This window comes from Schistocerca serialis, chromosome 3 (assembly GCF_023864345.2).
Source record: "Schistocerca serialis cubense isolate TAMUIC-IGC-003099 chromosome 3, iqSchSeri2.2, whole genome shotgun sequence".
Taxonomy (NCBI): Eukaryota; Metazoa; Arthropoda; class Insecta; order Orthoptera; family Acrididae; genus Schistocerca; species Schistocerca serialis.
The window spans coordinates 735948062-735975876 of NC_064640.1; the positions used below are offsets into that span (position 1 = coordinate 735948062).

Consider the following 27815-nt stretch of genomic DNA (forward strand, 5'->3'; position numbering starts at 1 on the left):
AAGTGAAAGAGAAGTTGTTTCTGGCGTTCCCCAAGGTAGTGTTACAGACCCTCTGCTGTTCCTTATGTATATACATGATTTAGGAGACAATCCGCTCAGCCATCTTAGGTTGTTTGCAGATCGTGCTGTCGTTTATGATCTAGTAAAATTGCCAGAAGATCAAAACAAATTACAAAACTATTTAGAAAATATATCTGTATATTGCCAAAATTGGCAACTAACGCTAAATAATGAAAAGTATGAGGTCATCCAAATATGAGTGCTAAAAGGAATCCATTAAACTTTGTTAACACGATAAATCAGTCAAATCTAATGGCTGGAAACTCAACTAAATACCTAGGAATTAAAATTACGAACAACTTTAATTGGAAAGAACACATAGAAAATGTTGTGGGGAAGGCAAACCTAATACTACATTTTATTAGCAGAACACATCGAAAGTGTAACAGACTGTTAAAGAAATTGCGTACTCTACACTTGTCTTTCATCTTTTGGAGTACTGCTGAGCAGTCTGGGATGCTTACCAGGTAGGATTAATGGAGTCAGCCCCAAATCTAGGATAGTCTGAGCCGGGGCAAAAATGTCTTTGAGCATTTGACTTAGGAAGTAAAAAATTAAAAAAAAATGGTTTTTGAAAATTATGTTCATTTTGTAGTGCACATCTCTCTCAAGAGTCTGATATGTAAAACATACATGTTCCAGAAAATGTAAAACAAGTTGTTTGGTCTTAAGTGTGACAAAGTGAGGTGCCAGGCATATTCACACATCACTCTTCTATCACACATCACTGTATTTCAGTCTGTGGGATTAAAAAGTCAATATTTTGTAATGGAAGCTGTCAGACTTATATTCAGGGACAGTGGGAATTAAAATATCCTGTGGTGCCTATCCTATTCCCAGTCAGCCAGTTTGACATCATAAATCCCTTTAAAAAAATAAATAAATAAATAAAAAAAACAACAATTAATACTGGTTGGTATTATATACGACCGGGAGAATAAGAACTCTTCAGAAAATTTGCACTCTTTATTGCTTTATAGCTAATAACTTTCTCTTTGTGTAACAGAAAAATAAATATAGGAAACATAAAACCAGTAAAGGCAAGAGACAACTATGACATATATATTTCTTCAGTCCTTAGGTCCCAGCATTTTTTCCTCTCTAATGTAGCTAAGGCTTTACACACTGTCCTTTACTTTCTGCGAAAGAATCTATAAGCCAGACTGTATTGGCATAAATGGCCTTTCTATCTACCTCATTTACATAAATAACACAACAGAATGTATTTCTCGAAGTACCAATATCTAATGTCTATAACGCTTGTTACAGGAAAAAAGTTTTATTTTAGGAAAATTGTATCACATTTCAATTACATGCTCCAGCTTCTCAAGCATGAGATCGAAAAGTATTGGTACGGAATTTTTATATAAATATGGAATCATCATTATCTTCCATATAATTTGTGTAATGTCCCCATTTCTTCTCCTTCCTCGATCTAACAAACAATCTTGTCATCACTAATTCTGTAACATTCCCTGATTAACTTCACTAACCCTGCCAGAATCTCCAGTTCAGGTAATTGACAAAAATAACTTTTGTAGATGTTGTTTTGCAAATGTCAAACATATCTTATTAATTTTTATAACATATTGGATCCCTAAAGCGAATAGTAACAAATCAGACTACATATTGTACATTTACAACTTATTTCTACAGTTAAAAGCATGAATTACATGGTTTTGTGCATAGAATAGCACAAGATTGAATAAAAGCAGTTTTGCAGTAGGTAAGCTGTCACAGACTTAAATTTTTTCTTCAAGATGAGGTTTATTTGTCTTGGATATTTGTGACTTAGTTTTTTCTCTTGCATGGTATAAGCCTTTTTTTGGAAAAAAAATGTGTTGCAATGGTTAATATGAAGAGAAATTTGTTAACATCCAGTATTGATTTAAGTGTCAGGAAGTCATTTCTGAAAGTATTCGTATGGAGTGTAGCCATGTATGGAAGTGAAACATGGACGATAAATAGTTTGGACAAGAAGAGAATAGAAGCTTTCGAAATGTGGTGCTACAGAAGAATGCTGAAGATTAGATGGGTAGATCACATAACTAATGAGGAAGTATTGAATAGGATTGGGGAGAAGAGAAGTTTGTGGCACAACTTGACCAGAAGAAGGGATCGGCTGGTAGGACATGTTCTGAGGCATCAAGGGATCACCAATTTAGTATTGGAGGGCAGCGTGGAGGGTAAAAATCGTAGAGGGAGACCAAGAGATGAATACACAAAGCAGATTCAGAAGGATGTAGGTTGCAGTAGGTACTGGGAGATGAAAAAGCTTGCACAGGATAGAGTAGCATGGAGAGCTGCATCAAACCAGTCTCAGGACTGAAGATCACAACAACAACATGGTTAATATGTATATTACTGTGCTATCTGTTACTGTAATCATGGTCAATTATGTTTTGCATAAAAGTGTTTTCTTTTCTCATTAAACTTTTTTAACTTGCAATACTACTTTAAATATATAAATGCAGGAAATGTGTAAAATTTTTAGATCTTCTAAGTTAGTTTTGCATGATTTTCTGCTGCTTGCTTGTTTAATTATTCCTATAATTGGCTTCTGTTTCCTGAAAACTGTCTTGGTTTGATTCACATTCTCCAGAAAATGATACTGCAGTTCACTGATGAGTGTACATGAGCAAAGTATATAGCCCAAACTAATTCTGCACTGGTGTTATTGCAAAACAATCTTACTACATAGCTAATTTTGGCTAGTTTTGCATTTAGGGATGTACTATGAGAGCTCCCTGTAAGATTTTCTTGAATATGAATCAAAGGAAATTTAGTTTCAGTTAGAGCATCAATGTTTTGGTTATCCTGACATATTATTTGTTGTGCTGCATGAAATGTAAGTGAAATAAGTAACTAGACTAATAATGAATGTTTACATGTTTCAATTATATTTGCTGAAAATGCTCTGACAGCACATTGTGTATTACTTACTTTCCAAAAACTGTATGCTAAAAACCAGCATTATTACACATGGATGTTTGTAGCTTCAAAACGTCTTTGATTTATGTGTTAACAAAAGTTTCCACTTTTGAAAATTAATTAATGATGGTGGGGTATTCTGAAAAACTTCAAATTTTTGTAAAATTTAATTATAAACTTCTCAAGAAGGTTAACTACATATTACCTTTCATGTGAGAAACATTTTTTACATATCATCAGTTTGATGAAAGTACCTCAAAACCTAATTACCGAATTCCCTTGTGGGGTGTGTTTAACTTGTTAAAAGTGAAACCGTGAAGAATTGCATCATTTTTCACCCTCAGCATACCTGCCAAGTTTCATCAAGATCATTTAGTGGCACTTGAGAACGTTCCCTTGTTAGTTAACATGTATTTATGTCTGTTCCTTACTATAACAGGCCACAGGCCTGCACAGATGCCTTACTGCAATGATGAAGGCCTATAACAGAAACTGCAAGTTGACTGAAGGTCTACAAAATTAGCTCTTAATTTCCAATGGAATGTGTGTACTGACATGCAACTTCTGTATTTACAGATACATCTGGCTTCTGTTGCACATTGCAGTGTATAAACAATCTTTGAAAACAACTGGGAACAGTATAAACAATCTTTGAAAACAACTGGGAACACTAAGTTTTTATTGATTGTCCAAATGGATTGAGTTGTAACATCTTCTAAAGAAGTAAAAACTACTTTTCTTAAGCCATAAGCAGTTCTTAAACTTGGTTTAATATTATGATACCGTGATTAAAATACACTGACAGAAAAAAAATCGCAACACGAAGAAAGGGTTGTGCAGTTTGGTTGCAGGACCTAGACTAGCCTCTATCTAAGCAGCACATGGTCATCACTGCCACCTCAACTCTTACCTCCAATGAGCTCTCGCTTGTTTTACTATCCTCTCCATAATAATGTTAGTACTGCCAATTGTGTTTTGAAATATGTAAGTGTTTGTCATTGCATGAGAGAAGCACTGACATACTTTGATGATTTTTGTAAAATTTCTGTTGTTTATGAAAGATGAGGCTAAGAGTTGCCATTAACCTGAACTTGTATTATCCCTCCTACACAAAATACCATTTTTTATATTTTACATATGTAGAAACAGGTATCCAAGTATCTTTATATTTTTAACTGGTGTAGAATATAAATGAATAAGCAACATAAAGGGTAAGAAAACAATCTCCTACACACACTGTGGCCCAGATTGTCTCATGCTTATTCATGGTTCTAGGTTTTCAGAACAGAGGATAATGGGAGTGTCTGTGTCAGCTATGGCTGAAACAGTATCTGCATCCACCTTTAATGACACAATGCCAGGCAGGACACCAACTGAATGTACCGAGAAGCAATCAGAAGGAGAGAAAGTTTATCCTCATTAATGTCTAAATATAAACACATATTGAGTTACTTTTTCTGATGTATTGGTGTTTTCAAGTTAATTACAGGTGAACAGGTATACAGTAATTATGTTCACTTTCGTAATTTTAGTTATGTAAATAGTTATCTGAGGTGAAATAAGTAGTTAAGATGTTTATTGACTTCAGTACATGTTTCTTGGAGGAACTGGTATGGAAGGTGTACCATCTTCTGTAGCTCTACCAATATTAACCTGGTTCTCATAGTCTCTCCTCAGTAGCACCCCTTTTGATCGGCACAAAGCTGAAAAGTATAAATGAGTGCAAGATGGTACTTACTCAAAGATGTACACAACACCCTTGTTTACATTGAACTAACACACTCATTTGTTCTTCACTAAGTTTGGTATTAGAAACAGTGACTAATTTCTCAATTACAGAAATTTGCTAGCTTATTGAACCACATCTGCTCTACAATTATGTTAGTGAAGTTATATTGCAGCACAAAGAACATTTCACATTTACACATGCCAAAACTTGCACTTAGCATTCTTCTGTAGTAATTCACTAGAAAAAGGTTACGCTTTGATGGTTCTTTTAAGCAAGTCTATAATGGGAAACACCATGTGCAATTGTGACTAGTTTTGATGTAAGTAACATTCTTCACTCTTGCTTATCACAGTACAGGTTGAGTGAAATGTTAATTAATTTAGGTTCCAGAAATCATTCAAAAGCTATTAATTGTTAAAGTTCTTGAGTTCTTACTTGTGAGCTATCTAACTGCAAACTGACAATTTTGAGTGAAGTTTGACTACTTATAGATAGGCATAACAACAAACTGTTACTCTGAAAACCATACAATGTTTTACAGTTTAGCTAGGAATACTTTCACTGTTTTTGATTACAACAAGAACTAATGTGATTTTGTATTAACCAAGTGAAACACTTTTTTAACCTTGTTTCACAAACTTCAGTATTACTGTATGACCTAGGTTTCAGGTTATAAACCTATTTTCCTGAAACCTATGTCATACAGTAAGAATGAAGTTTTTGAAGCAAGACTAAAAGAGTCTTTCATTTACTTAGTATGATATACAGTATTTACCAAGAAACCACAGATGGATCAATTAAAAGAATGAGATTTTGCCTGATAGAAAATATTGCTTGATAGAAATGTAGAAAAATACATGTACACCATTCTCCTTATGCAATGTGAATCCACTTCTATCTATGTCTGAATGCCATAATGAAATTTAGGATAAATTACAAGAATTTATTAATCATTTAATTAATTATTTTCGTGTATAATTATCTATCAGTGGCCGTGCTGCAGTGGGAACATCAGTTCCAGTCATATCACTGAAGTGAAATGCTGTTAGCGTTGGTTAACACTTGAACTGGTGACTATCTGTTGGCAAGTGGGGTGCACTCAGCCCTTTTGAGGTCAATTGAGGAGATACTTTGTTGAGAAGCAGCATTTTTGGTCATGAAAACTGACAGTGGCCAGGAGAGCAGGGTGCTGACCACATGCTCTTTCATATCTGCATTCAGTGATGCCTGTGGGCTGAGGATGACAAGCCAGTGTAGAAGGAAAACTATTTAGTGTAGAGGTATCCAGTTTTATAAGTATGATGTTCAGGCTCTGTGCTGCAAGATTTGCATTGTTTGTAGTGCTAGTGTAATGACTTGTTGTTAGGTGTTGATACTGGTATGGTGAAGCAGGACTGAAACACAACCATCAGTTTGCACTTCAGTGGCAGTCAGTCAACATGAGCTTGGACTAGGTGAGCAAGGCTTCATTCATAAAGCTGTTTTATCAAAATAAGCAGCATATTCTTCATGAATATTGACTCATTAAAGGAATATGGTCAGGTCCTCTTTCTTGAAGAATGTTATTAGGAAGTTCGTATTAACTGGTGTTTTGGAAATTGCTCCTGGGAGAGGCTGATGGACAATTGTGGTCCAGAACAAGTTACTGTTATGTGGCTGAGAATTGTGGATGCAATGTGCAATCTTCAATCAGTTCACAGGCTGTGTCACAACAGCTGAACATTTCATGGTCCACCGTTTGAAAAGTAATATGAAAAATTATGAATTGGTATCCCTAATACAGTTCCAGGCTGTATTGGTAGCAAAAAGTCGCAGTATTGAGAAACGTTTGTAACCTGGAACATAAAAATGGTATGTAATTAACAGATGTTCCTCTCTAATGTGGAAATTAAATGTCTTTCTTTCAATGGTTTACAAATTATTCATCTTCCACAAATCCTTAAAAATGTTCCCACTAAGTTTAATTGTTGTATGCTCACTAGTTTTTCGTGGGGGATCTCTCAACTAGGGAAAGTTTAATTATAAGCACCGTGTATATGACTGTACTTATCTTCATTTCTGTATTCTGTAACTGTCCATGGCAAACTCAGATTTTATACAATACAATAAATGCAGTATAATACAACAGAATGAAGGTCAAAGCAGTGTTTCCTCTGAAATGTATGCAACAGGAAATTCACAAATAATGCTGCTGTTAAGGCTTCTAGCAGAACAGTAATTATTGTAGGTGAAGTGTGTTTGCTTGCATTAACCCCTCAATACCTTACTGCAGCATACTTTACATCTATGTCACTGCCACTGTGAGTCCCTGCCACTACCAGACTGCTTCATTGCACTTTCACCATTGCTAGAAGGTCATTCACCAAATGCTTAGCTGTTCACCCAGGCACATTTTTTAGACCAACTGTGCCACTTGATGTGTAGAGCCTTACCATGTTTTTTTTCTGTCATTGTCTCTTTTGAGAATGTTAAAATATTTAGACTCTGTGCCTGTCTTGTATATTAAAATTTTATAAAATGTTGACAAAATCATTTTATTCCTTACAACTAACGATTTCATCTTGTGAAAGAATTAACATGTGCTACCTCCATATTATCTCACTTAATCAGACACTGGCCCACTCTTCCTCTCCTTTAAGTTTGCTCACTATTTTTAGTTGTAACCATTATTATCAACACAGTGTTACCAATGGTAGCTCATTCTGTGGATAACAAATTTTCCTGAATTGAGGTAATCCTAGTTTGTTATTCACCTGCTGTCTGCACAACCTCCATGATGGTGTGTACTATGCCATTGTGTCACACAGTTTGGCTTTGATGGGGTTTGTTGTTATACTGCATCTTTCCCATGTTGTGCTTATCTTTCATGGCAATGGCCGGATGACTTCCTGATTGCATGGAATACCAGCTGTTACATTAGCTGTGGCAATAGCTCTGTCCTCTCTCCAGCATAGCTGTGGTTCTTAGTTCTCTGGCCCATGATTGATAAGGGCCAGTATGTTTGTAAATACTCAGAGATCCTTGGGCAGTCTGTCAAATTTCATACAGGACTAAAGGAGAGCATGCACATGGGGTATTAGATTCACACATGCAACAAGTGGTTTCTATTTTTGCCTCTCCATCACAATGTAGGTTTTCCTTAGTTTCTATTGATCATGCAACAAAAATATTTGGTTGAGTCTTTTGATAAGACCACATCCAGCCTCTCCATCCTTGTCATTCATCCACCATAAGCTAGAGTCCTGTACCTAGTGATTTTACTCTCAACTAAACATTAGACACTCACCTCTATTTCATTCCTTTCTTCCTTTCAAACAAATCTGCTGCCCTCTGATCTTGATCTGCTTTGTATGATACAGAGACAAGCAGGCAGAAGTAAGCAGTGCCCAGCAGCCTTCACCACTGCCACCTCTTAGCATCCTGCGGAGATCTGAGGAAGAGTTGCTACAATGGCCTCTCCCAACACCACAGGATGTTGAGTACTACATTGGTCTTCCATTATATGCTAGTAGTAGTAGCTCACTGGGAGTTGCTACTGCAATACATACAGATGCAGATACATCAGAGGAATCCCCAACTGGAAGAGGTAAGTTGTTACTGTGAGTTTCTAAAATCATTTCCACAGTAGACAGAAACATTAGGCATCTGACATGCTATTACTATACTAGTGTATAAAAAAACCTCAAATAATTAATGTGCATAACTTGAAAAGAGTATTTGAAAGTTCACAGAACAAGATAAGCCATTAATCAGAAAATGTATGAAACTGAACCGAGTCGACTCGAGAAACTGAACAGAGCCGACTCCATGTATTTTGAAAAACTACCCATTTAAAAAGAAGTAAAAACCTGGAAACTATCTTAAACAACAACAAAAGTTCAGCAGACAAAATAGTTTCTCCCAGCTACCAATCATACTTGCAATAAATTAGTTCAGAAGTACTATTGGCAATTGATTCCAGTCCTGAGATTTTGGTTTTGTGGATCTGGAAGAGAGATGTTTGCTGATGGGTGGCAGTCTGCCTTGCATTGCATCCTAGATGTGCTTTATACCAACATTTCTTAAGGTTCTCTAATTCTGAACCCGTGGTAATTAAATTTTGAATCAGGGGGTTTGAAGTATTCCACTTTTTGCCATCCAACAGTACTTGACATTTGCACCTTTGATGTACTCAATATTTCCCTAAACACTGAATAGAGTAAGTCATATTCTCTTTCATCCATGCTATTGCATGGTATACTACAATACTCTGATGTGATCAATCCCATGAGTTTCATCACATAAATAATTTAATTTCAAGTTATTATTATTTTACCAGAAGTGCTACTCAGTTCAAATTGTGATTCCTTTTGTTGGTTATGATCAAAGTGTTATGATCACCATGTTTTCATACGTTTATAAGAATAATATCTGAAAACTACACTGAATGCCGGGTGATTCTTATCAGCATTTAAAAGCCCCAGAAGTGCCATAGATGATGATGAGACAAGTAATTTAATATAAGGCACATGGAGTTACAAAAGTCAGGAAATACCCCAAAAAGGAATGAGAAATACTGAACATCTGACATCACCAGATGGCATACCTCATTGCACATGCAGCGGTTGGCCTAGGGCATATAGAGATTATTGAGTGATGTAGTACTTGCACTAAAGCAAACAGTGCAAATTTCAGACATCTTTTGTGAATGTGGTCTGTTGTAAATGTTGAATTTGTAAATTTATGGTCCTTTCTGTAACCAAGTAAAAGCTGTTTTTATTTTGTGCTTCTTTCCTTTTTCCTCCTTTTTTCTGTTTACAGAAATTATGTAGTAAAGAAAACATAAATCATTTACTGGTAACAATGCAGTATGGAAGCTTATACCCATTTACTTGTGATGGAATATTGTATGTTTTAGTTGTATCACTTTGGAAATTTTTAAATGGTGATGAGAAACACCTTGTATATTACATTAATTATGCAGTGAGGAAGATGCATTAGACAGTAGAGAATAATATCACTGTGATTCAAAGTTAGACTGTGAAAGAGATGAAGAAGGTTATAATGATACTTGCAGTTATTTTATTAGCACAGATTATATATGTAAGGCTCAAAAATGAAATTTCAAAAAATAAGCAAGATTACAAAACAAAAATTAAATGAAAATACCACCTCACCCAAGGCATATTGCTGAAATACTGGCTGCAAATTGTTACTTATTTATCCTGGTTATGAAGAAAGGCAGCCACAGAAATTTAACTGAACTATGAAATCCTTGTGGGTCACATACTATAAGCTCAAATATAGTGTCATCACAGTTTGTTAAACACAAATAAACTTTCTGTAACAATCGGTTTCAATTGTCTATTAGTCCATGAAATCAAACAATAATACTTGGTGATAATTAATATAAGCCTTAGTTCCTGATAGAAATGAAAGTGCAAAAGTTTCTGTTTGAATATAATATAAATCCAAGCACTACTTCTTTATGATGCATGTGTATTGAAATTATAACATGAAGCAAAGTTCCACCTATGACTAGAGGGGCTGGAAACCAATCGCTCAGCTGTCAAAGCACTATACAACACAGTTGTAAATTTGTCCACATAAACGTCAGTGGTGGTCATAGTTCACTTGCTTAGGAAAAGTTGGATTATAGCAACTGAGAGCAATCTAGCCAGTGGTTGATCTTATGTTTGCCATTTACAGAAGTTTATTTGACCAACCTATTGTACTGGTGGCTGCAGGCTCCCTTGCTGGATGTAGGCAATGTCACACAAATTGACATGTTCATATCTTCCATTTGCATGTCTGGCAAGGTCCCTAAATCATATACAGTAGTTTTGATGGTGTGAATGCATTACAAGCATTTCTTACTTCTGTTTTGAGCTTTGCACTTTAGCCAGTAATAATCAAGAATACAAAGAAGAAACACTAAAAAATTGGGTATTTTGCATCCATTTTTAGATCTATATAGATGAATACTGTCTAGGTTATTTTTGTCTCAAGACAGGAAAAATTAAAATATTTCCAAAGAAGGTGTAGGTATATGCATTTTAATCCCAGAATGGCAGTTAGTAAATATTTCTAATTTTTTGGTGAATGTAATGATGAAAACCTGGAAGTGGAAGAAATGTATAACTGAGTTGCTCAAACAACAAGTTTAGGAAGCATTGTCATTCACATAATTACGAATGTTTGAAAGAAACAGACAAAAATCATAACATATTCTTCATATTTATGACATAATTTTCTGTGGTAAACGATCATTTATAAGGGTAGTATTTTTGCATAAAAGCAAGTAGTGAGTAAAGTAGAGCATCAATTATCCAAAACAATTTGGGGCTGGGGGTGTTCAGATAACTGATTTTTTACATAACTAATCATTTTTTAGAAAAAAAAGTACTACTATCATTGGAGGAATATGAAATGAAGAAACAGATTTGTGTATTAAATACAAAAGTGCACGTTTTTTGTATGTATTACAAATACTGTACCTAGCTTACATAAATTACTCATTTTCTATTAAAGCATCCCTACCATCTATGAAAAGGAGTTCTAAATTAACATTTTCTCCAGACCTGAAACATGCTTTTATTGTCCTAAATCTCACGCACATCTTAAACACAACAGCTGCACGACATCACACTCTACAAGTTTGCAAGACAGTGAAAAACTTCCTCACTGTGTGGTTCTTTTATGGTACAGTCATCACTAGCCTCTATCTTGTCACTGCAAGCGTCTTGGTCATTGGTGACGTTGCCAATGACCTCATCATCTGTCAGTAATCGATAACCAGGAGCATTGGCATCCCATTTGAACCAGTCTTGAATGTTTTTCTGTTCATAATCTCCAAATCTTGAAGATCCTTTAACCAGCCCATGCTGTTGCAATACAGATGTCTGGTTGGTGGTTCTACAGTTCCAGTGAGGGGCTCATCTGATGGATGTTGTTTGTTCCAATATTTTGCTAGAGTAGTGTCCTCAACAGCAGTCTGAATGTCTACTGCTGTGTGCGAAGTGTCCTACAGGTTAATGCCAGAGGACTGGAGTAATGTTCTGAGGCAAGAAAATAACTTTAGACTTTCCATTTTGTCTTTGCATTGAACAGTTTGAGGGATGACTTGGGGACAACAAAACATTTTCAGAATTACCAATTGCATTCCGTTGCTTTTACACTTCAGAAATAAATACAGGGTGGTATTATTCTGTAAAAATGCTTGCATCTGTCCTTGCATTCTTTTGATTCTTGTAGGTGACCAACTATTTTTTACTCCCATAAAACAGTGTCAAGTCTTGGATTTCCCTATGAACAGAAAGGGTAGCTTATGTGTTCTGGTAACATTTCTGCACACCATAGAAATGATGCAAGGTTTTCTTGCCTTATAACCAGGGACTGACACTTCTTTCTAGGAAACTAGTGATTCTGTTGGCATTTTCTTCCGATACACAGAGATTTCATCTATTTGTAGATATTTTTTTGCTATAGCACTTGGTGATAAATTTATTTAAAGTCTCTTTGAAACAATCTGCTGCTTCAGTGTCAGCAAACAGTGCTTCACCTTGAGTGTCCAATTCCCCAATTCAATGCCTAGATATAAAGTGCGTAATCCAGCCAGGAGAATAATGGGTAGCTTTGAGAATTGAAATAGTGAAGGCAACAGAGGATGAAGTAGGTAAAAAGATGATGACTAGTAGAAATCCTTGGGTAACACAAGAGATATTGAATTTAACTGATGAAAGGAGAAAATATTAAGATGCTGTGAATGAAGGAGGTGAAAAGGAATAGAAACATCTCAAAAATGAGATCAACAGGAAGTGCAAAATGGCTAACAGGAATGGCTGGAGGACAAATGTGAGGATGTAGAGGCATATATCACTGGGATTAATATAGATGCGGCCTACAGGAAAATTAAAGAGACCTTTGGAGAAAAGAGAACCACCTGTATGAATATCAAGCGCTCAGATTGAAAACCAGTTCTATGCAAAGAAGGGAAAGCAGGAAGTTTGAAGGATTATATAGAGAGTCTATACAAGTGCCATGCACTTGAGGGCAATATAATGTCCATGGAAGAGGACGTAGACGAAGATGAGATGGGCAGTATGTTACTGCATAAAAAATCTGACAGAGCACTGAAAGTCTTAAGTTGAAACAAGTTCCTGGGAGTAGACAACATTCCATTAGAACTACTGATAACGTTGGGAGAGCCAGCCATGCACGAAACTCTTCCATCTGGTGAGCAAGATGTAAGAGACAGGAAAAAAACCCTCAGACTTTAAGAAGAATGTAACAACTCCACTTCCTAAGAAAGAAGGTGCTGACTGGTGTGAAAATTAGTGAACTGTTGTGACTCGCCAATCTTTCAAAGTTCCGCTGTGCAGTTACATGCATCCTCTATGTGTGGCGCTGTCTGCCAGCCATGCAGCAGCAGCGCCACCTAAGCGGCCAGCCAGCCAGCGGCCGCGAGACTTGGACTCAGTTATGATTTAACTGTTAAAAGTGACACACATCTTACTCTGTTTACTTGATCTGTGACTTTCATGTATTGCATTGTCCTTGAAATATATTTGTTCAACTTGAAGTTATAACATGAACTATCAGTTTAACGAGGCACAGTTTCAAAATTATAACTCGATTTCTGTATAAACAAATGCCAAAACTAATATAATCTGACCTAAGGGAAGATCAGTTTGGATTCCAAGGAAATGTAGGAAGACTTGAGGCAATAGTGACTCTAAGACCTATCTTATTTACATTATTTGTAGACTTTGAGGAAGCTTTTGACAATGTTGATTGGAATACTCTCTTTCAAATTCTGAAGGTGACAGGAATAAAATACAGGAAGCAAAAAGCAGTAAAAGATTTGAGCGGCACAAATGGGAAGCAGTGGTTGAGAAGCAGGGGAGACAGTGTTGTACACTATCCCTGATGTCATTCAATCTGTGTACTGAGCAAGTAGTAAAACAAACAAAAGAAAAATTTGGAATAGGAATTAAAATCCAGGAAGCAGAAATGAAACCCTTGAGGTTTGATGAAGACATTGTAATTCTATCAGAGACAGAAAAGGAGTTAGTAGAGAAGTTGAACAGAATGGATAGTGTCTTGAAAGGAGGATATAAGATGAACACCAACAGAAACAAAATGAGGATAATAGAATGTAGTAGAATTAAATCCGTAATTAGACTGGGAAGTGAGACACTTAAAGAAGTAGATGAGTTTTGCTATTTGGGCAATAAAATAACTGATGATGTTTGAAATAGAGAGGATATAAAATGTCGGCTGGTGATGGCAAGGAAAGCATTTCTGAAGAAGAGATATTTGTTAACATCAAGTATAGATTTAAGTTTCAGGAATTCTTTTCTGAAAGTATTTGTACAGAGTGTAGCCATGTATGGAAGTGAAACATGGGCACAAAGGAAATAGCAGCTTTTGAAATGTGGTGCTACAGAAAAATGCTTAAGTTTAGATAGGTAGATCATGTAACTAATGAGGATGTACCGAATAGAAGTGGGCAGAAGAGCAGTTTGTGGTACAATGTGACTAGAAGAAAGGATCCGTTGTCAGTTGGTAGGGCACATTCTGAGGCATCAAGGGATGACCAATTTAGTATTGAAGGGAAGTAAATCATAGAGAGAGAACGAGAGACGAATATACTAAGCAAGTTCAGAAGGATGTAGGTTGCAGTATTTACTCAGAGATGAAGAGGGAAGAACAGGATAGAGTAGCATGGAGAGCTGCATCCAGCCAGTCTTTGGACTGAAGACCACAACAACAAGCAACAAGCCAGCCAGTAGTCACTTTAAAGTCAGTATTATCCCCAAGTTTCTTATTCAGTGAAGCACTTTTTCATAACTCAAAGGGCCACTTATGGACTGTACCTGCGTGAACCAAGTGTACACTGCAGTGTCTATATTCTGATTTTCTGCCATTTTCATCATTTTTCTGTGTAAGATTCCATCTTCACTGCCAAGTCACTTGGCAAATTTTGTAATAGCGTTACATTCTTTTTAATATCCATTCTTGTGGCATGCCATATACCCTAGCTAAGCTTGATCCACTAGCACCATTCCTCAGTTGGCCAAATATTTTAAGTTTATTGGAAATATTGAGAACAACTCATTTACATTTGTTAACTGTTGTGAACAGTATAACTACAACATATTTCAAGTGAAGGCTAAAATGCCACTCATGGATGATGATTAGAGGATTGAGTTCAGGTAAGAACTAGTGGTCACTAGCGGAAAAGTATGATGTACAAATTTAAATTTATTGACTGAAACCCTTTCATATAATCACTGTTTCAATTGATTCACATCAGGTTATCAATATCCTACTCTATAATATGTCATGTTTATCAAGAGTATCTTGTAAATACCTTTTCAAGGAATTTTTCATATTAACTGTTTCACAATATGTCTATTAGCCCATGAACTTCATCATAAAAATTCAATCAGGATTTGAGATGAGTACGATGTTCATAGATGTCATACTAGAAGAAAAAAAATCCTTTATTACTCTTCAATTGACACTGTGCAAAGCTCATTCCATAAGGAAGATATAAAAATAATTTTATTTGTTAATTTATGCACTAATGTCATGACTGATTTGCCATGGAACAGAATTTTAAGGGACCTATTTGAGACCTAGAAACTTATGCAGATATCTTACTTTCAAGCTAATCTGTAGACTAGCTTAAACCCAATCTTTCCGCTTTTCTGTAGAAAAGGAGAAAGATTGAGTTTAACATCCTGTTGGCATCACGTTTATTGGAGACAGAGCACAAGCTTGGCCTGCATTCAGGATGGGAAGGAAATCGGCTGTGCCATTTCAAAGGAATCATCCCAGCATTTGTCTGGAGCAATTTATGGAAATAATGGAAAATCTAAATCTGGACGGTCGGACATTGGTTTTAACCATCATCCTCCTGAATGGGAGTCCAGTGTGCTATGTAGTGCGCCACCTTGCTCAGTAATATATAGAAAAGTAGTAACACACACACACACACTGATTAAACACTGCAGAGTCAAAGAAACTGGTACATCTGCCTAATATCATGTAGGGCACCAGCGAGAATGCACAAGTGCCACAACACAATGTGGCCTGGACTCGACTAATGTCTGAAGTGGTGATGGAAGGAACTGACACCATGAATCCTGTTGGGCTGCCCATAAATCTCTAAGGGGACTAAGGGGTGGAGATCTCATCTGGACAGCACATTGCGAGGCATCCCAGATACACTCAAGACTGTTCATGTCTGGGGAGTTTAGTGATCAGCGCAAGTGTTTGAAATCAGAAGAATGTTCTTGGAGACACTCTGTAGCAATTCTTTTTATGTGGTGTGCTGTATTGTTCTGCTGGAATTGACCAAGTCTGTAAGAATGCACAATGGTCATGAGTGGATGCAGGTGGTCAGGCAGGATGCTTATGTACATGTCACCTGTCAGAGTGATATCTAGACACATTAGGGGTGCTATATCACTCCAACTGCATATGTCCCACACGTCACACACCAGGAGGAACACCACTGTGCCTCTCTAAGAAATTGGAAGAATTCCTCAGGTACTTGCTGACAATGGTCATCTAGGGTAGTGCAGAACCACGATTCATCACTGAACATAATGTGACAGCTTTCATCAGCAGTCAAAGCTACCTGGTACAGCACCACTCCTGACACAACTGTTTGTGTTGTGGTGTTTTAGCAGTCCACACAAAGGACAGCATATCCCTACTCAAGCTGTTGCTTTCCTCTGACCAGTGGTACAGGATGACATAGAATGTTGCAGATAGTCCATTACTTGTGGATCTTCAACTTTATCTTATGTAGTTTACAGGTGAATGGCCAGACATCAGTGTCCAGTGAGCACAGTATTTCAGTGAGCAACCACATTGCGATCATTAGATGCACTGATGAACTGACTGCTTAGGAGCTTGTTCATGGTCTACACTCAGGTGTGGACATGCATACAGCATCTCCTGCCTCATCTCCTCATCCATATTGCTCCATCGAAGGTTTATGACCCAGTGACTTGTGCTGGTGACATCTCCGATTTCTGTTGCTCCGTATGATCCTGAAGTCAGTTTGTAATGGGATACCACTGCACTCTTCTATGCAACCTAGTCCTGATTTTCCCCACATATACCAATGCCCATTGTTTCCCAGAATTTCCTATCAAAATTTAATCTATTCATGTGATATCTATTCCTGTCTTTATCTTGTTGCTTGTATGGTTCAAAGTTTATCCTTCTCTTATAATTCCTTTGTGATAATTAGCCTGATTTCTTCTATTTTTTCCCACACCAAAGTGGCTAGATCTCAGTTGGAGGATCCCTAATGCACTTCATCAGTACCCCTATATTCATATCTACTGTAGTTAAATGGTCTGGCGTTTCCTTCCAATGATCTGTTTAAATTTTCTTGTATTCTTTCTCATTAATATTTCTGTCATTCGACTGTGGATCACTTTCCTGACGTCTTCCCTCATAATTATACCGATAATTTCTTCCCCGTTTCCTTCTGTAATTCCCCACTCTTGCGCTGAGTCACACTATTTCAGAAATCAAAATAGAATCGTCTGCCCCATAAACTAAACCCTGTTGCACTTTCCTTGGTAATCTGTTCTTTCATACACCTTTTTGTGTGAGCTCATCAAATGATTGATCTAGGATTATTAATTTTCTCAGGTGCTTCTCTCAAAAATCTTTCATGTTACCATTCACTTCTCACTAATTGGTCCTTTTATGAATTAACTTTTGATACTAGCTTGTTCAGTTTCTGACAATTTATTCAGAAAGCTGTTTTCAAAAGCACAATATGTCATTTCTGCATGAATATATTGGTTAGTCCAAGAGAGTGCTTCCTCATCCAAAGACTCTTTTACAAAATTTATCTTAAGCAAATCAGTCAAACAACTATCAAAATTATGACAAAAATGTTGTTAAAATCAACTGGGTTAAGGTTATTATTTCCTCTAAAACTTTTAATTGGCACATTGGTGCTCATCCCACTACTGTTACTTCTAGTTACAAAATTTTCCTCCAATTCAGATAGTTTTCTAAGAATATTAACTACTTTACAATTACATGGAATTACATTACAACTTTCTCTAGTGCAATAACTTTATCATTAACTACCTACTTTTCAAGCTATTAATTTTACATTCAAGATTATTGTCATTTTGATCCATTTCTGATCTTAATACCTGGCCTTCTTGTTTCATCACATTGTGCATTATTTCAAAAGTTTTCCAATTTTCTCAACTTTATCAGGACAATTTTGTTTTAAATTCAGTCACTTCACATATAACAGAATCAATCTGTTCATTGATTCATTTGTCCCCTGAGTGTGCAACTAATTTATATTTATTAGGATTCCCTATTGTTTCAGGCACTTGAATGCTAGTCTCCAAATTTCATCCTTCAACTCCTTTAACTTGTCATTTTTAGCAGTGATTTTACCACCCCTATCACATTTTTATTGTTTTAATCTTACCAATCAAATCTTCATTTAGTTTGCTTTTTAATGCCTCAATTCTACCCCCCCCCCCTTCCGCAATTTCTATTCAGTTCCCTGTTGCATTTTTCTAGTTTTTCTTCAAAAAGCTTGGTTAGTAACAAACTATACTAATAATTCCCCCTGATAATCCTCTGTGACCGAAACTTCGGGATGGACCGCAAGCACTACTAACATTCCTGCCTACTGCTCCTTTGTCTTGACTCTGATTTTGTTCCAACCTTGTCATTAAAAACAATTTCTATCTCCTAAGGCTATTCGTAAGTTTCATACTGTCATTGAAAACTGGTTTTTTAATAACTGTGTAGGTAATGGGGAGCAGTTGTTGTAATTACAATGATGTGATCACTCGCATTCCCAGCACTTAATGTGAGTACTTTTATTCTTGCAACATATACACAATGCGGTTAGCATAGAGCATGTACTACAGAAAACTGATCTGACAAAGATACAGTTGTTCTTGCTGTGGTAGGGCAGCGATGTTATTGGGGGATAGAGTGCTTCTAAATCCCCCCAGAGGACCCCCCCCCCCCTCAAATCACAAGAGTGCAGCACGGTGACTAGTGTACATCATAATGTGTTGTCCTGCTGGCGATGGGTAATGCCAACATATTGTAGTCTGCCAGGTATTTGGGTGCCCGTAAAGTGTGGCTGGCCTGTGATGTCAAGCAGTGGTGCCATTGGCACAGTGGTGATGCCCATTGAGGTGTTGGTGGCTGTTAGTGCGCCATCCAGTATTATAAAATTCTCTGGGGCCGACATGAGCAGGTAGCCCTCCAAAGAAAGAGTAGATTTCAGACCTGCTGTGTCAGTCGTAGGTGGAAGGGGCATGCAGTGCTCTAATGACCTCAAGACCATACTATAGCCTGACTGTCTATTGTTTAATTTGCACCTGAGCATGACATGTGTACATGATTGGAGGTCCTTGTTCTCAAAGATGGTTGGTTTGTTGTGGTGGGATGGCGATGGGATGTGGATGTGGTGGATGTGGTTCCTGACATGTTTTACTAGGTTGTCATCCACAGGGCCGGTGGTTTGTGGTACAAACTCTGTTGGGAGGGTGATCGGTTCCCCATAGAGCACCTCTTAAAGAGGGGCACCCAGATCATCTTTGTAGACAGCTCATATGCCCAGCAGCACCCAGGGGAGAGCCTCCGTCCACTCCTGGTTGTGGTGTATGAGTTATGTGTTGAGGGTGCAGTGCCACTGTTCCACATGTTTGTTGGATTGGGGATGGGAGGCCGTTGTGTGGAACTGGTGGCACCCACAGAGGTGACAGAGCTCAGAGAACAGGGTCAACTAAAACTGCTGGCCTTGGTCAGTTGTCAGGGACTCTGGGAAGCCAAAGTGTGCAGTCCATAATGTGATGAAAGTTCGGGCGACGGTGTCGACTAAGGTATCAGTCAGAGTGTGGCCTCCACCCATCAAGTTGTCCTGTCTATGGAACATGTACTTGTATCTGTCTGAATGTGGGAGGAGACCCACCGGGTCTATGTGGACATGTTGCAAACAGCCCTTCAGGCTGGAGAATTTCCCGAAGCGTGGCTGGGCATGACGTTCTGTCTTGGCCCATTGGCATTGGTTGCGGGCTCTCGTCCATGCAGTACTGTCCCAGTTAATGTTAATCCAAAAGAAACTATCTGTTACCAGTTTTAGTGTCGGGCGTACTCCGGGGTGAGACAAGTTGTAGAGGTGATCAAAAACTGTCTTCCTGAAGTTCTGTGGGATGACAGGTCATTGCCTACCATGGGATACGTTGCATCAAACTAGTTTTGTTGTGCCTGCAATGGTGCACTTCTTGAGCGGGAGGCCTGTTGTGTGTCCAGATAGTAGGTTTTGAAAGTTGGTGTCAGTTGCTTGTGCCTCCAATAGTTGGTCAAAGTAATGGTGTGCCGATGTGGCAGTGAGTCATGAGACGAAGTCAGCCACCGTGTTGTCAGCTCCCTCATACATAGCGTAAGTCTGTAGTATATTGGTATATTCTGAAATCAAGTTCAGGTGGCAGAATTGTCAAGAGGAGGTATTGAGTGGCAGGTATTTAACAGTGTCTGTGTAGATAGTAAGCTGCCAGCCATGGATGTCGTGTGGGAAGTATCAAATCACTTTGTATATCGCCAAAAGCTCACAGTCAAAAGTTGACCACATCTTCTGGGAGTCAGAAAGTTTCCACAAGAAAAGCCATAGGGGTTGTGTTGCACTGGGGACTTCCTATTGTAGCACTGCCCAAATCGCTCGGTCGTTGGTGTCGGCTATCATAACCATATGAGTGTCCATGGATGAAAGTGCCAGGGCAGTGATCTGAGCAAGCTCTGTTTTGATGTTCTCGAAAGTTCCTTGCAAATCAGGAATACAAGTGAGCTTATGTTTGCTGATGTGTTCTTGCCACGGAGTGACTCTGTGAGCAGGACGAGTATCTCTGCGACATGGGGGAGGTGTTGTATTAAAAATTAATTACCCCTAAGAAAAGGCGCAACTTGTGATAGTCCGTTCTTGGTGGTAGGTCCGTACTTGGTCTATCTCTTCTGGGGTGGGGTGGATGCTCGAAGTGTTGGCGAGCTGGCCTATGAATGTAACACATTTTTGCCAGAATTGGCATTTGTCCTCATTGACAACAACACCCTGCTCTGCTAGTTTGTTGAATACCACTTGCAGGTGTTTCTCATGACCTCGAGTTGTTTCTAAGAATATATGTACATCATCCAAGTAACAATAGCAAAAGAGCATGGTAAAAAAACAACCCGTCAATGAACCACTGGCCAGTCTGGGCTGCGTTTTTTAGTCTGAAGTGCATAAAGAGGAACATTTAGGCCAAAGGGTGTAATTATTGCAGTCTTTGTGATGTCCTTCATGGCCATTGGGATCTGCCAACTATCTCTTTTAGAGTCGATCATGCTAAGTATGGTTGCACTAGCCAGTTGCCGGAGGAAGTAGTGAATATTGGACATGGGCTAATTATCAATGATGGTGTGCGTGTTCAAATGTCTGTAGTCTCTGCACACGCACCACATTTTATCTTTTTCCATTCTCATTGTAGTCAGTGAGGCGCATGCACTGACAGTTCCTTGATCATGGCCTCGGCCACCTTTAGTTTATGAGGGACAAGGTGGTGGGGCTGGTGTCGGACCAGTGGACCTAGGGTAGTATTAATTCTCAGCTATGGAGTTGTTGGGCAGGTGAATGCGATAGGCATTTCAGTATGAGCATCTTCACTGTCTCATATCTGCCAGTGGTTGGTGCATGCAGTAGGACATCACTGATAAGATTGATGTTGGTAGGGAGGTGGTTCAATAGCACCAAAAACTTGTCACAGTCGTCTGTGATCCTGGCCAACTGCATCATGCACTCACGGAGTGTGAACCATTCTTCCAGGGAATCAACTTGTAGCGGTGGCAGATGTAACTTAGTGTGTGGCCGGTGGTAATCTGCCTGGTGGCGAGTGACCAGGACCTGTACGAGGTTGTAATCATGTGAAGTACATGGTGAAGATTCATGAAGACCTTATGGTGGCACTGATAAAGGCGGCGGCTGGAGGTGCAGCATGGTAGTTGCGGTAGGTGTATTTGTAATGAGAGAGTCGTGACCAGTTATCACAGAATGTGGCACAGGTGCCACAGCTGGTGCATCGGCGTCATGAAGGATGGTGTAGTAGTGGGGAAGCAAGGAGTACAGTGCGGTGGACAGGGTGGCAGATGGCACATCAGTGTAGATCACCCAACTCGGCAGCTGTTGAAGGTAGTCCTTGTGTTCACACAGTGTGTGATTCGTAGTTGCAGTCAGGCTCGCCATACTGATATGCTGTTCTCACGAGGTGTGAAAACTCTGTGCAGTTGCAGGTAGACACGGTATGCCTGCTATTTGAGTGACTTCATGTGGCAGGTGTGGCCCAGAGCAAGATACGGCTGTTGTCAATGTGACGTCGTCGTGATGACGTGACGTGGGGCACAGTACAAACTTACCAAGTGTGACGTCACCCGGGTGATCTATGGTATCACATAGAATGTAAAGTTCAGGTGTAGGCCATGGAAGAGCATGGTCTGGCATAGGTAGGTCATTTGTAGGATGGATTTGTCTGCAATAACCTGCAAATATCAGTTCTCTGCAGTGAAAAGTGGTCATATATGGTGGCGATTGTTGGTCAACAGTTGCAGTACTCTGGAGTATGTCTGTCCATAATGTCAGTATGCACTGAATCATTAGAATGAAAGTGAATGGGTTGTAGTTCATTAACAGTGTCACTGATCAGTATATTACTAGCACTGGTTAGGTGGGAGGTGGAGATGGCAGCAGGCAGCCATTTTACACAGTGCACACCTGTTGATGTAGCACAGTTAATTAAGGGGGTGGCAGGCTTCATATCATGATCTTCAGTGCTAACATAGTACTTGATCTGTGATTTAGAGTGTTCATCTGTTTGGTGAGAGGTAACAATGCCCTGGTTTGGTGGTTGTTGAAACAATTGTAACACTGACTGAGATTTTCACTCTGCAGTAGAATGTGCACTGACATGAAACTTCCTGGCAGATTAAAACTGTGTGCCGGACCGAGACTCAAACTTGGACCTTTGCTTTTCATGGGCAAGTGCTCTACCAACTGAGCTACCCAAGCACAACTCACGCCCTGTCCTCACAGCTTTGCTTCCACCAGTAGGAGCCCTTGTTTTGTTCAAGACACCTTCAAGACTACCTTCAAGTTTGTGAACAAAGGTATTTATATGTATGAAGATGGTATCTGTTCTTTTGGACATATATATATATATATATATATATATATATATATATATATATATATATATATATATATATATTGTTAAAGGTCACCGGCCACTTGACCATCTTCTTCTTTCGTGGGGATGCACAAACAGTGCCAGAACTCTTCCAGGAATCAGCAAAAAACTGTGAGTAATGAGTATAATGGGCAGGGGTGCTATGAATATAGTGTGGGACAAGAAGTTGGGAATGTGGGTCTCACAGGAGGCATACCAGAGATAAGTCCCTGCCATTGCACTATCCTCTGTGTCCTTGGTGGCTCAGATGGATAGGGCATCTGCCATGTAAGCAGGAGACCCTGGGTTTGATTCCCAGTCGGGGCACAGATTTTCAACTGTCCATGTTGACTTATATCAACGCCTGTATACAGCTAGGGGTATTCATTTCATTGTAATGAATATATTTATGTTTGAATTTGGCCTACTGAAGAGGCATGCAATGAATATTTGTAATGATGTTCGTTCTATAGGACAAATTTCAAAGTCGGGTTGTTTTTTTAACTTTTTAAAAGATTCTAAGCAACAGTTGTTGATACCATCTTTCTCACATATACATTTTCCTCAATGAGTAGTTTTTTTTTTTTTAAGCAACTTGCATTCTCTTTGTGGGTAGATCATCTGATGATGTAGATCTTTCATTAGCTGAATATGCTGTCACTCTCACTGTTTCATTTTTTATCAATTTCTGGCTGTGTTGTTTCACCTCCTGTAATTGTTATTACAGCTGCTCCTCTCTGAACACTTTCTTGTGTAATCAATGTTTCTTTGTGTGATACTGCTGCTGCACCTAAATAAGTAAGTAGGAATAATAAGTTGTAGGTCTCCTTTGTAGTTGGTCAATAAATTGTGTAACATTTCTGAATTCTAGAGAAAACATTTTTCACTAACACTTTGGTATTCTGGCTGAGTAGTCATTTGCCCCATTTGCTTACATGAATTTTGTGCATTGTACAGTGGTTTCTTTCCAGACCATAAATAGTGAGGAAAAAAAGCATTTGAAGTGGTATTGCTGATCTTACTGTAAGTCCTGTTTGGTTTTTGGCTCTCTTTATTTACGGAACACAAAAAGATTCAGTAAGGTCATGCCTTTGTTGTTTGCTTATCAGAATCGGTTTTTGATCCCGTAGTGTTCATAGCCTGTCTCTTAAAATTCTCTTTGCTACTTTTATTTCAGTTTAATAGATGTCATCGTTTGCATTTTGCTCTCTTCTTCATGCAGTTTGCGTAAGTGCTGCCTTCCAATTGTTACTACCTAAGCTGCATATAATAATGTATGCCAAACTGTAATTTTCCAGTTTTGGACATTAAGTTGGTATATTTGTTAACCGAGTTGGTCACTTTCACTATTCTTACTTTTTTGTCTGATTTTTAAACATTGAGTGAAGCATGTAAAACAGATAGCAAGATTAACATGAGCATTTTTAGTGATTGACAAAAATGCTTCAGACAAAAGTTGCTATGGGTGATAGGGCAGATTATGCGGTGTTAACAGCCTTGAAGAGATACAACAGTCAACTCTCTTATTTTAAATTGTGCTATGTTGTACTTTGGCTCCAGAACAGTATATATTGATGCGAAAAATCAGCCAACCAATTGAAAATAAAGGTTTATTATCCCTTGATCATGGTTTCAATATTTGTAAAAATATCTTCTTCAGAAGCATTGGCACTAAAAATGTATACAGCAGTTACAAAATGATTTTTACTAACAGCAAAGAAATATTAATAGAAAAACATTTCTGAAGTAAATGTACTCATTTATTACATCACATGTTGCACCAATTGATTAGATGAAGCTGAGCTCCTCTTGTCATAAATGAAATTGGTGAAACAAGAGTTACCACAAGCCATAGCTTTAGATAGCGTGAGATTACATGTATCGTACTGTAGAAAGACTACTCAGCAAATGCCCACAGGTAGAGGCTCTTGTTATCATATAAACAGAATAGGTGTCTCAAAATAAAATATATGCATAAATTACATATACTTTATGCCAGAGACTAATTCAATTGCTAGAAATATACAGGCTCAAGCGAGCAGGAAAAACTGGTCTACAGAGGGCACTGCTTTTGGCTGAATTTTCGATCTGTTCCGAATTACACAGTTGCTGTTTCACAGCCATGTTTAAGATTTTGAGCTATTGATGAGGTAGGTTATTTGATATAAATATTTTTTGATCTGGAAAGTAACAGAGTAAAATGCATTTAAAATAGGCAGTTACTACTATTATTGTGTTGGGCTGAATAACACACCACTCTGAAGTTCTTGCAACTGTTGATGGTAATATGAAGTCATGAAATAAGATATTCTTAAACTGTTGTATTTTGATCTTAGGGAAATAGGAAGGAACATTATGATTTAATGACTATTTACAGTAAAGTCATTAGAGATGGGGCAAAACCTGAATAGGGTAAAAATGAGTAAGAAAATCACTTGCGTTCTTTGAAAACCAATCATGACAGCCTTTGTCTTAGTTAATAAAGGGCAATAATTGAAAACTAAAATCTAGATGGCCACTTGGTAGTACAGAACCCATCATTCCTTCTGATAGTTCATTGCCCTTTGGATGATCTGATTAAAGTGTGGATCAACCACAACCAATACAATAATATTCTGAGATTCACCAGCAGATATAAACACTGGGAATATTGACACCTGCTGATGAAGTATGATACTGGTGGGTTAATAGCATCCATGAATGCGGTACATAAAATGAGATGATGGTGATCTGTTATTAAAATAGCAAAAATTGTTTGTTGTGCTGATTTATTACTCTGATACATACCACTGCATTTGTACACCATAATTTATGCAACTACAATATGGTATTCTTAAAAAGAATCATCTGGGGAATTTAAAAGGTCAGTTTCAAATACAAAATCAAAAGAATCTTGAGAAAAATCCTCTTTTACCATAAACTTCTGTAACTGCTCAACAACTAAGATAAAAAAGGAAAATGGAAAGACCTGTTATTCTGTAGTACACAATGACAACCATATAATATTTTGATAAAGAGTTGTGATGTCGTACAGGACTTAAAAACATGTCACATAATAATCATTGGTAGCTCTTTCTTGTCATAAAATACAACAAATTCAATAGAAATTTGTCTCACTGAAATGAAAATAATGAAAATACTGCAGATTTGTGGGTCACCTTTCCAGGGTAGTAAACAACAAGCACTGGATACTCGTTAATGCATGCTGGTTAATAGTACAATAATCTGTCATAGACAGATCATTATGTCTGCATTTAAAAACCCAATAAGACCAATTCCCTGTCACAATTAACAAATTAATCTCTGCCCAGGACCATCTACCATTACGTAAAATGAAATTACAGCAGTTATATGGAAGCTGTAGATATCTCCATAACCAAAGTGAGGAAATTACCAACACAACCAAATACTACAGAATTATTGTAAGAAATGATGAGTTTTTTTTAAAGGCAGAAGCAAATTGTCTCCATCCTTTAGTTTTTGATTATACTTGGTACTGAACTACTATGGACACTCTGTTTCAGGTTAATGCAGTGCCTGGAGGGTGTTGTACAAAGGGCACAGAATAAGGTGTGGAGCTGAAGCATGAGTGCAGTCTAATAACAGATACAGTTTCTTGAGTATAGAGAAACCCAAAACACACACTTGGAGTGAAGCCAGCATCACAATGAGTGTAGCAGTAATATTTCTTTGATTTTGTGTAGTTTACTAATTGATGGAAAACTTTTATTCATCATTCAGTAGAAAGCTTACATTTTATTGTTCCATATGCCTCCACATTTCATCATGTGTGTTCACATGAGTTTGCTTGATACAATGTTTATCAGAAAGGTTTTAATTATGTTTTAGCTGCTTGTTCCTTGTAGGCCAGCCACAAAAGTGTTAATTTTAGGAAAAATTCTATACTGAAATGCGTTAATGTCTTTACCATATTAGTAACAGTTTTTACCACTGGATCATCAAATATGTAGTAAAAATATTTTGCCTTGTCACATTAGTTGGCTCTTCACTTGCCATATGTAAGACATTTTTTAAATTTTAATCTGTTTGTCTTCTGTATGTCAATGAACACTCAGAATATGTAATTTGTTAAGTATTCAATGTTGTAATGATGAAACAACTATTGTATGAAATATGGCACATATATTTAAGACTTAAGAAATTATTCATTCATTGCACTCAATTATGTTTGCAACAAAATAGCACCTAGTCACTCAAGTATTATCTAAAGTTTAAAATAAAACAGGAAAACTTTTATTGTTTTATGTATGAATGATTCTTCTTATTCCATTACCCACTTCAGTGATATAATAAATGTTATAGATTGGGCTGCCATTAAATTCATTCCACTCTCACACTAATTTTTTTTATAGACTACATACTTTTCTCAGCTAATCACTCAACATTACTTAAGCTTCACTTGAAAACTGTGCAGGACCACCTGTATTTAGCCATTTTGATATGATTAGTAGCTTTTTCAGTACCAGCAGTTTTCCTACACTGTATTAGGTGAAATAATGTCTTGTATTTTTGTGTTTCCATGTTATTGTCCACCTCCTATAACCACACTATCTAAGTGTGTATGTTCACCTAATACATTCAAACCTTTCTTCCATTGATTAGTAACAACTATAATGCATGCCACTTTCATGTCTCCTACACATTATGTTCATTAGGATAGTGCATTGTCCATAGGGTAAATAAGCCATTTTACAGATAATTGCCAAACTTTCTTCCTATTTTTATCATCACAATCATCAACACTGAATAACAACTAATTATACATTTAACTATTCAGTCTAATAATTGCAGACCATTTTTGTATGGGTGTCCAGTCATTGTTA

General features: G+C 37.7%; 1 long non-coding RNA gene across 1 annotated transcript in view; it reads left to right on the forward strand.

Moving 5' to 3' along the window:
* Nucleotides 1–26643, forward strand: part of LOC126469569 (uncharacterized) — a 307523-nt gene extending 280880 nt beyond the window's left edge. Inside the window, exon 3 of the long non-coding RNA XR_007586020.1 lies at nucleotides 26542–26643. This is a non-coding gene — a long non-coding RNA (uncharacterized LOC126469569). The remainder of the gene's footprint in view (nucleotides 1–26541) is intronic.
* Nucleotides 26644–27815: the final 1172 nt, after the last annotated feature.